Source organism: Ascaphus truei, chromosome 4 (genome assembly GCF_040206685.1).
Source record: "Ascaphus truei isolate aAscTru1 chromosome 4, aAscTru1.hap1, whole genome shotgun sequence".
Lineage (NCBI taxonomy): Eukaryota > Metazoa > Chordata > Amphibia > Anura > Ascaphidae > Ascaphus > Ascaphus truei.
In genome coordinates, this window is record NC_134486.1 from 56,302,006 (window position 1) to 56,316,512 (window position 14,507).

General features: G+C 48.8%; 1 protein-coding gene across 4 annotated transcripts in view; it reads right to left on the reverse strand.

Annotated features, from left to right (window-relative positions):
* Positions 1 to 3,110, reverse strand: part of SRBD1 (S1 RNA binding domain 1) — a 181,309-nt gene extending 178,199 nt beyond the window's left edge. For 2 of the 4 annotated variants that reach the window (XM_075595802.1, XM_075595799.1), the window contains exon 1: positions 2,483 to 2,602. The gene's annotated coding sequence lies outside the window, so the exon portion shown is untranslated. Of the gene's footprint in view, positions 1 to 2,480; positions 2,603 to 3,071 lie in introns of those variants that run through there. The other 2 variants (XM_075595801.1, XM_075595800.1) reach the window with 2 other exon arrangements.
* Between the last annotated feature and the right edge of the window lie 11,397 nt (positions 3,111 to 14,507).

The following is a 14,507-nucleotide window of genomic DNA, read 5'->3' on the forward strand; positions in this document are numbered from 1 at the left end:
AGTCTGCATCTTACCCCCCTCCCATCACTAGTCTGCATCTTACCCCCCCCCCATCACTAGTCTGCATCCTACCCCCACCCATCACTAGTCTGCATCCTACCCCCCCCCCATCACTAGTCTGCATCCTACCCCCCCCCATCACTAGTCTGCATCCTCCCCCCCATCACTAGTCTGCATCCTCCCTCCCCCCCCCATCACTAGTCTGCATCCTACACCCCCATCACTAGTCTGCATCCTACCCCCCCCCCATCACTAGTCTGCATCCTACCCCCCCCCCATCACTAGTCTGCATCCTACCCCCCCCCATCACTAGTCTGCATCCTACCCCCCATCACTAGTCTGCATCCTACCCCCCCCATCACTAGTCTGCATCCTACCCCCCCCATCACTAGTCTGCATCCAACCCCCCCCATCACTAGTCTGCATCCAACCCCCCCATCACTAGTCTGCATCCAACCCCCCATCACTAGTCTGCATCCTACCCCCCCATCACTAGTCTGCATCCTACCCCCCCATCACTAGTCTGCATCCTACCCCCCCATCACTAGTCTGCATCCTACCCCCCCATCACTAGTCTGCATCCTACCCCCCCATCACTAGTCTGCATCCTACCCCCCCATCACTAGTCTGCATCCTACCCCCCCATCACTAGTCTGCATCCTACCCCCCCATCACTAGTCTGCATCCTACCCCCCCATCACTAGTCTGCATCCTACCCCCCCATCACTAGTCTGCATCCTACCCCCCCATCACTAGTCTGCATCCTACCCCCCCCCCATCACTAGTCTGCATCCTACCCCCCCATCACTAGTCTGCATCCTACCCCCCCCATCACTAGTCTGCATCCTACCCCCCCCCATCACTAGTCTGCATCCTACCCCCCCCATCACTAGTCTGCATCCTACCCCCCTCCCATCACTAGTCTGCATCTTACCCCCCTCCCATCACTAGTCTGCATCTTACCCCCCTCCCATCACTAGTCTGCATCTTACCCCCCCCCCCCATCACTAGTCTGCATCCTACCCCCACCCATCACTAGTCTGCATCCTACCCCCCCCCCATCACTAGTCTGCATCCTACCCCCCCCCATCACTAGTCTGCATCCTACCCCCCCCCATCACTAGTCTGCATCCTACCCCCCCCCATCACTAGTCTGCATCCTACCCCCCCATCACTAGTCTGCATCCTACCCCCCCCATCACTAGTCTGCATCCTACCCCCCCCATCACTAGTCTGCATCCTACCCCCCCCCATCACTAGTCTGCATCCTACCCCCCCCCCCCATCACTAGTCTGCATCCTACCCCCCCCCATCACTAGTCTGCATCCTACCCCCCCCCCATCACTAGTCTGCATCCTACCCCCCCCATCACTAGTCTGCATCCTACCCCCCCATCACTAGTCTGCATCCTACCCCCCCCCCCCATCACTAGTCTGCATCCTACCCCCCCCCCCCATCACTAGTCTGCATCCTACCCCCCCATCACTAGTCTGCATCCTACCCCCCCCCCCCCATCACTAGTCTGCATCCTACCCCCCCCCATCACTAGTCGGCATCCTACCCCCCCCCCCCCCCCCATCACTAGTCTGCATCCTACCCCCCCCATCACTAGTCTGCATCCTACCCCCCCCCCATCACTAGTCTGCATCCTACACCCCCCCCCCCCATCACTAGTCTGCATCCTACACCCCCCCCCCCATCACTAGTCTGCATCCTACACCCCCCCCCATCACTAGTCTGCATCCTACCCCCCCCCCCCATCACTAGTCTGCATCCTACCCCCCCCATCACTAGTCTGCATCCTACCCCCCCCCATCACTAGTCTGCATCCTACCCCCCCCCCCATCACTAGTCTGCATCCTACCACCCCCATCACTTGTCTGCATCCTACCCCCCCCCATCACTACTCTGCATCCTACCCCCCCATCACTAGTCTGCATCCTACCCCCCCCCCATCACTAGTCTGCATCCTACACCCCCCCCCCATCACTAGTCTGCATCCTACCCCCCCCCCCCATCACTAGTCTGCATCCTACCCCCCCCCCATCACTAGTCTGCATCCTACCCCCCCCATCACTAGTCTGCATCCTACCCCCCCCCCCCATCACTAGTCTGCATCCTACCCCCCCCCCATCACTAGTCTGCATCCTACCCCCCCCCCCATCACTAGTCTGCATCCTACCCCCCCCCCCCCCCCATCACTAGTCTGCATCCTACCCCCCCCCCCATCACTAGTCTGCATCCTACCCCCCCCCCCATCACTAGTCTGCATCCTACCCCCCCCCCCCCCCATCACTAGTCTGCATCCTACCCCCCCCCCCCCATCACATCTTTAACGCAAAGTTGTGTTGCTGTATCTCCAATACATTGCTGATTCACATGAATCTGTGCAGGTTAAGTCTTCCCCCGAAACGTGTTGACTTTATATTAAATCAATTACAAAACAGAGGCTAAACAGCGTTCATTCTGCCTGCAAACTCACCGGCTCTTCAGTCCTGCACTTATTCCACTCTCCACCTACTGCAATTCCCCACAACTACGGCACGTATCGAGGAACAAAAACCTTCACACACAGGCATTTCCGGGACATTTTTTTTTTCTTCTAGTGAATCTTTATTAAGGATTCAAAATAGTAACAAAAACAACACAGGGCAAGTGCAGCTTTTTGTGTGAATTCTGTTGAAGAGGCCAGATCTGACATTTAGGGAAAATATGGACAAATTAAAAAAAAAAGCATTTGAATTAAATATTTGTCATGTGTGTGATTTTGTATGAGATGCCAAGGTGTGAACACATCCACACTGGTTTTTGGTCTAAAGTAGTTTAATCTGATTAATGATTTTCTGAAGGAAGATGTGAAATGTATTATTATTCATCTTGCTTTTCAATTAATAAAAGGATGGCAGCAGCAAATTAATATTTTGTAGATTATCAAATTCTTAGATTTTGTAAAAAAGCATATGATATGTTTCACCCCATACCCACGTGAGGGATAGGTTGTACATGTAAAAATGGAGGAATATGCAGTCTTTATGGCTCTAAAGGTGTACTGTAGGTGCTCAGCAGTTTACCTTCTGCATCTCAAGGTAGATGTGAGCTTGTGCCAGCTTGTGTAAGGGAGTTGGTGGACAGAAGAGGGCGCCTGGAACTTCTAATTATAACGGCAGCATAGTTCATACCAACGACTGATTTTCAGCATAAAAATTACATCATCCATCAGGTCTCTCTCAATGCTAGTTAGTCCATCCCAAGTCCCTACTTAAACCTTAGAATAGACCTAAATCAATCCACCCCAGGTCCCTACTTAACCCTGAGAATGAACTGCTCCCTACAGCAATGTAGATTCCTATCTGCACCTCTCTATGGGGCCCTTAAACTGGAATACTGCCCCTAATGAAACAAATAAAAGATGTTGCCTGCTACTTTCCTGCTTTACAGGCTAAGGCTGGGGCCATAGTGCCACAGGCACGCTGAGCGAACAGACTGCCTTAAAGCAGTGTTCGCGTCCATGCGGCGTGTGTGCGGAAGCAGGAGGGGGCGCGCGTTGCGCAAGAAATCAGTTCAAACTGATTTCTTTGCGCGACAGGCGGTCACGTGAGCAGTTCGCCCAATGAGGTCGAACCAGCTCCTTGACGCTCCTAGGCACGCCACCCACGGCCCGTCCACCATGACCAGGTAAGCGCCCGCACGGGCGAAGGCACCATGACCCCAGAGTAAGAGAGCCTGGAGACCTCCCTGATGTTAAGTGGAATCTGGGGTCTTCCCTGGTGTTATGGAGATCTTTCCTGGAGGTCTGACTACCAAATGGTGGATCCCCACCTTTAATACCCAGGGCGTGGCCAACACTCTGCCCCAGTATCTGGACAGATTAATTGTTGCAACAGGATCACCTCTGTCAGGTGACCCTTCCAGTAACTTCTAGAACAAAGCACAAGGCCCAACATGTGCCTTGGAAGTGCAATATTATAGAAACTTAATTGTAGCTAACTCACATGTCAGAGCCTTGTGAGGACTTAACCCTGGAACTGCCTGCAGCTACCAGGACTGACACGCAGGGCAAAAGGGAAATTGCTAGCTGGATGCTACAGATATATCATTGTAATTCAGCTATTTAACCCCTTCACTGCCAGAGGTTATTGCAACATATAAACAAATGGGTTGAATGGAATGTATTAAGCTGCGGACATGCTGGGAGCGTGCGCACGCGATTAAATACATGAAAGCCTATGCGAACGTGCTTAGAGCGCACACAGGCATGTGCAAGTGAGCGTTCGGCAATAGCAAGGCTGGGGGAGACAACATCTTTTGAATTTGCCGCGTGACGGACGGGTCACAGCACATTAGAGCTGATCTTGGTCACGTCTCCACTTCCAGACCCCACAGGTCACACATCGCCTCTGCGGCAGGCGCAGCGTGACGTCACGGGCTCCGCCGCATGCGCACGCGGTCCTAGCATGTCCGCAGCCTTACATTCAATGCTAAGTCACAGTGGGGCACATCTGCTCCAAAACAGAGCGCAAAATGTTTCACTTATCAATTTTGAAAAAATAGAGTCAAACACACCAAAAACGAAACTTTGGAAGCTGCTATGATTTCTATAAGCGGTAAATGTCAATATTAAAAATAATCTTTTTACGTTGCTGACTACACAGCAAATTGCATGTATATATCTGCACAGGGCAAGGCAAGCAGTACAGCTGCAGTTGATCTGCCTTTCACCTATACAGCAAAGCTTCATTACCCTGCCTGAGAAGAAAACTAGAATTTACAGCATACACTGCTGCTCTAGGCTATATTGATTAGCATTCTATGTGACATACGAATCGCAGCTTCATATCACCCTACTCCTCTCCCTGGCCAGGGGGGAGTACAAACACTTACCTATACTTATTCAACAACTAGACACTGCCACTCGCAGAGATCGACATTAGGGGTCCATACAAATGTAGTAACCCGCTACTACTGGTATTTATCCTGTTATCTGACATATTGAGTCATGATGAACTTTTTAACTCAATCTATGCACCATTTATTTTAATACAAATTTAATTAATGATTATTTTTAATATTGACATTTACCACTTGTGATAATAGAGTGCTACATATAACTGAGTTCTTTTTTCTTTTGGTTTATTTGTCAATACAACTTTCAGTTAAGCACCTTATCCACACAATTATATACTTACCTTCTAGTTGAGCAGAGGTTCACTTACCTTTCCTTCCCCTTCCCTCCTCTTTCCCACGGTATATATATGATTTCTATAAGTCATTCAATGATCTCTTTTGTTACCTTTTGACTTTTCCGTATTTTAGGTGTGCTTCACTATTTTTTCATGATCTTTATTCTTGACCCAATTTTTTGTCTTAGCTCCTGTTTTTGACATTTTTAAATCATTCTAGATCCCCTGCAGGGGCATCCCAAGTGACTGGATCTGATTCTTTATTTTTCACATGTAGCGCACTTTCCCCCACCCCCTGGGAGATATGACAGCTACTGTGTATGTGGTGCGTTACCTACGGCTCACAGGAGGCCTGAGCCTCCGCTGCTGGGAGCCTGGGGTGTGCCTGATCCATCTGGTGACAGCGCCTCCACTTGTACGGGATCCTACTGTGTTGGATAAACCCTTTACAGGACCCAATACAGTAATACACACACTGATACTGTAGTAATATTAACAGTTTACTGCATGCATGAAAAGAATAATAATGATAATAACAGAACCACTCAGGCCTTGCAGGGCCATAACCCCACACCGTGCCCCCAACACTGTGTCCACACCCCGTTGGGGTTTACCCTAAAGTACTGAGGTGCCCCTGGGCACCCAACCACCCTGGTGTCCACAGAGTCAACCCACACAAAGTGTGTGTGACAGTGCTGCCCACACTCGCGTGTTACTGTTGTTGCACTCCAACACCTGGTAGCGCCAACTGAAGATAAGGGATCCGCTGATCCAGCGACGTTGTCCGTGATGGCGTCCACCTCCACGTGGGCTGGTATCCGGTTGGAGTGTCCCACCGGGAAGATAGTCACGGTGCCTTCGGGGGTGGTCTGCTCCCAGACCACAGGCCGCAACAGCTGTGCGGCGTTCTGCTGTGTCCCTGACACTAATGATGCTAAGCGGGGCAGTGTCCCTTTCTAATGGGCCTGTCCCCATAGCAGCCACAACATTTGTGGGAGTCGGGGCCTAACAGGGAGATTCTGGCCTAGTGCAGGGACCTACTGACAGCCTGCACCGACACCCTTACCCTCTGATGTCCCAGCTCTGACAGGCGTGGTCTTAGCGCACGAAATGTAACAATACCAGGGAGCAGGGTGTTGCTGCAGCCCTATTGGCTGTTGCACGACATCTGATATGCCTCCCAGTGGCTTCTGGGAGTTGTAGTCCCTCACGGACCTTCCCTTCTATTGGCCGCCTATCCTGTACTGCGCATGCGCAATACGTCTAAGCATGTGCGCCATATTCAAGATGGTGGCGCCCTGCTACGGGAGCCACTGGCAACTCGGTCGCCTTGCCGGTACAACCGGCAAGCCGCCTCTACTCCTGCACATCTCCCTGCGCTCGCCGGATGCGCGCGCATTCTACCGCTTACACCTGGACGTGCCGGCACACTCCCGGAGGTAAGGGGACATGAGGAGCCCAGAGGGGGACCCAGGCTAGGCACATATCAATTTGACATGATGAAACATGTCTAAAACATTTTGATATTGCTTCTTACATTTTATGAGGATTTTTTAGAAATGAACACCATGTCATACCAGGTGGATTTATTTGACAGAAAGAGAAAGGAAAAGTCAGGTGCTAATTTTGATAAATTTCAGTATAATATTGCACGGTCTATCTCCGCCCCCAATGGCTCTATCAGTGGGTCCTAAACCCTGGCAGCCATTTCTGACTACTCCTGTCTCCAGGGATATTACCTCTGTATGTTTCCGTGGCATGCCAAAAAAGGGACTGTACTGTTTTGTGCTTGATACAGTGCACTTCCTCATTCTTGTAACCCTTCATGATACCATCGTGGGTGCTACCCCATTATGAGGGCGAGGGGCCACGGTGGAGGGAGCTGTATTCCAGTTTGATCCCTCGTCCCAACAGAGATTTTGGCTGTGTTCAATGTGGGCTGAAAACGGCAGAGTATTTGGCCCAGTTTACAACCTCCCCTGCCAATTGCCCCGTCTGTGGTGGAAGGGAGTTAGTATTTCATGCCTATTTTTCTTGCACCAGACTGCAGCCCTTCTTATCCACCTTGAATGACCTCTTTCTGCAGTCCTGCATGCATTTCTCTCCACTTCTAATCATTTGCCCAGTAACCAGGAATTATTGGCTCACGTATTACATTGTCAATCTGCTCCTGGCATTGGCCAAGCTAGCCATCCAGCTAGGCACTTAGCTGTTGTGGCCGCCTCCTTGCTGCCGCCCCCCTCTTCCTTCTGAACTGCAGAGTCAAATGATGCAGCGGATATCACCAACGTGACGTCGCACGGCGTCGCATAGCCATGGTAATGCAACATCATGACATAATTTGAAGCTGCGACGTCGTGTTGCCATGGCAACGAGACTCCATGTGACATCCCGTTGATGACATAACTGCGCTTCAGAAGGAAAAGGAGGGTGGCAGGTAAGCAGGCGGTCACAACAGCTAAGTGACTTCCCATCAGGCCCCATAGGCCCTAGAACGCAGCAAAAGTATATGGTGGCGGACATTTTTGCTGCCCCAAAGTTTTGCCGCCCTAGGCCCAGAGCTAATGGGAAATCCGCCACTGTAGCAATCTTTAAATCCAGGAAGCAGTGTCTAGCGGGCGAAGTTCCTATGACAGCAGAGCCACTGTTCCTAGTGGTTAGCTCCCGATTCCAAGCGGAGGGTGCTAGGCAGGGTACTTTGCTCAGTATCCCACCAAATTAGTATTTTTTCACTCCAATGTAACATATGATAAGTTCATGTAATGTAGCCATGTAGCCCCTGGATACTAATTTCTTCACTAAATACATCCAGCAGTGTTAGGGTTAAAGCCCTTCTGCCTGTGCCTGTCTGTAAGCTGTCTGTGTAGGGGGACACTTTGTTGCTATCAGCCGGTGCAGTAGAGGCAGTTGAGATCCCATGCCAGGAAGGGGTGCAGGTTTTACTATACGAGTTCCTGCTTAGCTACCAGGGATTATGGGTATGATTCTCCAGGTATAAGATCTGACTCTCTTCCTGGTTCTCTCTCTCTCTAAACGCCCTTCTGACGGGGCCAGTCCACTTCCCTTCCTTCGAGTTAAAGGATGCATTGGGCCTTGCCCCACAAGGGGGTGAGGTGGAGCTGAGGCTAGCCCCAGGGGCCTCAAGCCTCTGGGTGACTAAGTGAGGGAAATATGCTGTGTCTAGCCCAGGGAGGTGATATGCCCCTGGACAGACAAGGATGTGAGAGGAGAAGAAGTTATGTTATGTTATGTTATGTTCAGTTACTGTTCTGTTAATATCCTGTTGAGCTAATCAGCAATAAATCCTGTTGAACTAAGAGTAAGGTGACCAGATGTCCCGGTTTAGTCGGGACAGTCCCGTTTTTTTAAGGTCTGTCCGGCTTCCCCGAATTCTTTAAAATGTCCTGCTTTTTTCTGGCTGTCCCGGTTTTGACCATCAGAGCAGGGGTGGGGGGGCAGCAGAGAGCAAGAATGCTGGCAGAGAGGAGAGCAAAAGGAGAGTGGAGTCTGGGTCTGAGCTGCAGAGGGTGGGGGCGGGGTTAGAGTCAGCGAAGCCCCAGCAGTGAGGCAGTGAGAGCTTCTGGTGTCTGCTGCCAGGGCTCAAGATGGCTTCCCCCCTTCCCCCCCTTCCTCCCCCCCCCATATTACAGATATGGTCCAGAATGGACACACACACACTCACTATAAGGAGACAGCAACACAGAATTGGGGAGAGAGACACACACACAGCATGGGGAGAGAGAGACACACAGCATGGGGAGAGAGAGACACACACAGCATGGGGAGAGAGAGGCACACAGCACGGGGAGAGAGACACACACAGCATGGGGAGAGAGACACGCAGCATGGGGAGAGAGAGACACACAGCATGGGGAGATAGAGACACACACAGCATGGGGAGAGAGAGAGAGAGAGAGACAGCATGGGGAGAGAGAGAGACACAGCATGGGGAAAGAGGCACACCCAGCATGGGGGAGAGAGACACACACAGCATGGGGGGAGAGAGGCACACAAAGCATGGGGAGAGAGAGAGACATAGCATGGGGAGAGAAAGACACAGCATGGGGGGAGAGAGACACACACAGCATGGGGAGAGAGAGACACCCACAGCATGGGGAGAGAGAGACACCCACAGCATCGGGAGAGAGATAAACACAAAGCATGGGGAGAGAGACACACACAGAGCATGGGGAGAGAGAGACACACAGCATGGCGAGAGAGAGACAGCATGGGGAGAGAGAGACAGAGAATGGGGGAGAGAGAGACGCAGTGAATGGGGGGGAGAGAGAGACAGAATTGAGAAAGAGACAAAATGGGAAGGGTGGAATGGGAATGGAGGGATGGTGGGTACGAGACTGGGGGATGGGGGGGAATGAGGATGGGGGAACGAGAATGGAGGGGTTGGGGGGCGAACGAGAATGGTCTGTGTGTGTGAGAAGGGGGCGGGGAGACATAAAGGAGAGAGCGCAGTTGATGATGTCATTTGTTTTACACTCTTTTTTTTAATGTGTTCCGGTTTTTACTTTTGGAAATCTGGTAACCCTAATTTTTTTTAAGACATTTTTAATTTATTATAATGTAACAAGCATTTTTTTTTCCTATAGCAACCATTTACAATGTTACATCCCCTTCCTCTTCTGAAACAGGCTCCGGCACACCCCTTTTTGAGCCCTGCCCCCTTTCTAGCAGTGAACCAATTGTATCTAGTGACTGCCTGGTCACATGATCGTCCACACAAAACTTTGCATCATGGGTACTCTTCTGATTCCCTGACAGCCATTTATTGAACCCACGAGCCAAATCTTCGCCGATCGATCACAGAAGAACGGATCGATCGTCAACGTGTAGATTGTATTGAGGCGCATATTGAATGGGGGAAACTTTTTTTTAAAACGGCAGCTTGAACTGCTGCATTAAAACTGCATCAAACAAAATGATTGACATTTCCTTGTTTTTCTTCTGGAGTCAGGAGATAGTCATCTTTGATCTCAAATCGATTTAAAGATTTAAAGATTTACACTGAAAGAGTTAGAATGATGGAGTGCATTAAGATTCACTTCATATTCTTCTGGATTTCTACTCATTGAGTGGTTGGCTCGGTTCTCTTCTTGGCATCCCCCATGAAGGTTCATTAGCACTGCTTCTATTTAGGCTAACCGACAGGTTTACCCTGGCACAGGTCTGAGGTACAGAGGCCAAGCAGCTGACCAGAGTTCAGGGGCAAGGGAGCTTTTGGGTAGGACCAGCAGTTAAGGACTAGGGCAGGCATACCGGGCAGTTGATGACCAGGGGTAAGGGAAACGGACAGCTGAGGAGCAGGTGAGGGAGGACAGGAGGTTAGAAGCTGAGGGGGGGAGGACCAGGCAGTTGAGGATCAAGGAACGGGGGAAGCAGGCAATTGAGAAACACCATGGCCGGTTGGGGTAGGTTTTAGAAGGAGCAGTTGGTGGGAGAGAGAGATATTGCCTGGAGGAGGTAAACAGCTGGTGGTCGGCTTGAGGGAGCAGCAGGTAGTGGTGGGGAGGAGCCCTAAGAGCAGGGACACTGGAGATCTAAATCGGAAGGGAGCGGAAGATGCGAGGATCCTGAGGGATGGCACTTCGAAAGGGATTGATCAGGAGGGAGCTGGCAGTGCTGGGGCGTTGAGGGGGAGAGGGAAGGATTCTGGGGGAGTGGAGCCAGAAACACAGCTGATTCTTCATGTACTGAGGCCAACAGTGCCTCCCGTCCTATTCCTCGTGGCACACAGTAGCAGGGATTCCTGTGCCCAGTGATTTCTCACACTCTTCCCTGTCTGCTGGGCCCACAGACTTGACCAATGCAGGGAGGGGTTCCGGAGGCTTACACAGGGAGCGGGCCTGGCGGTGGTGGAATGAAGCCCTGATTTTTTGTCTGGTCGGCCGGATTGCTAGACGGCAACCCCTGCTCCAACAGGCCAGGATGACTCTCCCCTCCCATGCTGTGTACCTTGTTCCAGTGTATGTTATATGATGCAATGATTGTCTGACCATATTCTGACAATCAAAATGACTGAGAAGATGACTAATGCACATCTAGTTAAATTTGCTTTCCTATAACTATCTCAGTAGTGCTATGTAGGTTGGTTTCATAAACTGTTCTTTACGTCATGGCACTCTTATTAGATTCTTCTGCATATTTTCTTCTCACTTGGTTGAGACTTGCGTGCCACACATTTTTTGAGGAGAAGTTGAAAACCAAAAAAGCAAGAATAATATTATGGCCTGCAGGAGCAGTTCAGTAAAGAACAACAAATAGTATTATTATTAAAAATAAAATGACAGGATATGCTGGCATCTACAGTATCTTGAGACCTCAGAGGGCAAAAACAACTCGCAAACTATTTTAAGCTACTGTATGTATGGTTTCACTAGTTATTGATTACTCATTTACAATACTAGAAACAAACCTAAAGGAAAAAAAGGGAAGCACAAAATGAACAGTCAATAAAATACGAATCAATAAAATGACAATTGCACCAGCAAAGTAAAAAAAACCTCCCCCCCCCTCAACTAAGGGAGATTTGTATGCTATGTACGTTATGGTGCTAACCTGCAGGCTCACAGAAGGCCTGGGCCTCCGCTCATAGGTAGCTTGGGGGTGCAGCGCCTCCACCCGTGGGGATCCCAGCATAGGTGGGATGGCTCCTCACGGGAATATATACCACAAATAACCACAACACGCAACAGTGATAAACAGTACTCTTTACCAGCAGGTCCCTCCTGATACACATACAGTAATAACAATAACAACAGAATACGCAGTCCGTGATATACCCAAATAACCCCCTAAGTGTTCCGGTTGTACCATATCCCTTGGGCACCCCAGCAAGCAAGGTGTCCAAGCAGCACCACTGACGTCACTGGATGCGCCGCATCAAAGCAACATAGCAGTTCGGTCTATGTGGATAAGGCTGCAGGTGCCGTGCCGAGTCAGACAGGGATGTGGAGTAACCATTATCTGACCCGGAAGGTGGGAAGGAAACAACTGAAGCAGAGGCCGGGCACAAAGAAAGTGAGAGAGGCAAACAATTGTAACATTTCTGCAAAAATCCAGCAAGGGCCTAAGGAAAACCTGCAAGGAAGAAGGAAGCAAACAGATGAAAACATAGATACAGTAAAGTGGATCTTCCTGGTAAAAAAAATTAAAATTAATTACATTTTTCCCTGGCAAAAGAAGATATTGCCCTGAATGTTAGAGTCTATATAGAGCCTTTAGTCAAAATTCACATAGAGCAGGTTAGAGACGCAATTAAGGAGGTAAAAGACCAGGTTACCCAACTAAATACCAAACGTAAACCAAGCTGAGCAAACGTTATAGTCACTTCAGATCTTGACCCTTCAAAAGCAGATGGAAAAAATGACAAAACAGCAATCATTCATGCTGGCAAAGATAGATGACCTGGAAAATAGATCGAGATGCAATAACCTAAGAGTAATTGAGAGAGTGGAGAAAATTTACTGAATTTTGCCAAAATTGAGCTGCCGCGTCTGCTTGGCGTAGAAGAACATATGCTGCCATTACAGACAGGGTGTACCATTTAGGGTCATCTAGAGAACAAGGTAACCCTCGCTCTATAATCATAAAATTACCGAATTTTCAAGATAAAACTGCCACACTGAAATTGTACAGATTTGGGACAAGAATAAGTTATTGATATTTCAAGTCTTCTCTGTAGAAATCACAAAAGAAAGAAGGGATTTCTCTCATATATTTGATCTCCTTTTCAAAAAACATATAAAATGCACAGTAACGTACCCAGAAAAGTTGAAGGTATTTTTGGAAGAAGAGATTCTAGTAACTTTGATAAAATCCCTGCCAAATCGAATGGTTTGGCATTACCCTACCTCACGGTCTGACATTTGTGTTATTACGGTATTCAGAAAGAATTATCGCAAGTCAGAAACCGTGAGGTAGGAAAATGCCAATACCGCTCAGGATAGCAGTGTCTTTATCTCAGCCTTATTCTAAGTTCTGCCCGTGTGATCTGCCTGCAGTCTGTAAGAGCTGCACAGAGAGAGCTGCGTCTCCTTTCACAGCTCTTACAGGCGATCACACTGTTTTTATTTGATTTTAATAACAGAGTATTGAAGCAGGGGGTCTTCTGAGCTGAACCGCATTAATTTCAGCCTCGGGGACCCCTTGCTTTCCGAGTTACAGGTCCCGGTTTGGGGTGCCGGTATCTCCCTGCATTGTTTCAATCTCCTGCGTCACATAACTCGGGAAGCCGGGGGTCTCCTAGGCTGAAATTAATTTAGTTCAGCTCTGGAGACCCCCTGCTTCAATACTCTGTTATTAAAATAAAATAAAAACAACTTAATTACCTTAGCGGTTATCCACTAAGGTAATGAAGGGGTTAAGCCAGAGTACCTATGTAAATACATACATACCAGGTTTCTTGCAGGTAGAGGGGGTGGGTGAAGAGGGTAGTTGTCCCAGGTTGGGTGGTTAGGCCTACCGGAAACCTGTCCCGTCTCATTTGAGCCCAAGAAGCCATCGGATCAACATCTTCGGGCCCCTTTGGATTACAGAGAAGAGAAGAAAGAAGAAAAGAACAACTTTCTGGAGGCATCTCTTCAATCAACAGAGGATCACAGACTTCTCTGCATCAGGCTGTTGAGCATTGCGTCGTGGGTCAAGAATTGGTGCCGCAGTAGGACGAGGTGAAGCCCGGCAAAGGTAGGAAACACATTGATTGTATTTTATTTAATTGTGTATATTTTTTAGGTTGCCCATTGACTGCCAATGTGTTTATCTATGCCTCTTTCTGGGTATAGATAAGCACAATGACAAACAATGCATTTTTTGGCAAATGTTTGTTTTTATTTAATTGTAATGTATTTTTTGTGCATTTAATTTGGGCTAACCAGCTAGTCCTTGTTCTTTGATCACTGGTAGAGCACTCAGTGCCAATCTTTTTTTATATTATTTTCCCTCCGGAATATTATATTGGGTTTGACTGGAACAATATCCTTCAGCAATGGATCATTCCTGACAATGTGCCAGTGTTTACATATAATGTTTCTAATCTTTTCGGCATCTTTGTTGCAATCTGTCATGAATGCCATGCCAAAGTTATGTTCCATCTTTGATATTTCATGTATCTCCTTTAGCCTGATAATTTCCCTCCTACCCACTTTTTTCAGGGCTCCCTCTACTATATCCGGTTGATAGTTCATCTCTAGAAATCTACTCTTTAAAAAATGAGATTGGTCTTCAAAGTCACTTTCCTCTGCAATTCTGTTTATTCGTCTAAATTACCCGTATAGCACATTTTTAATCCAACTTGGGTGATGGCAACTTGTTTTC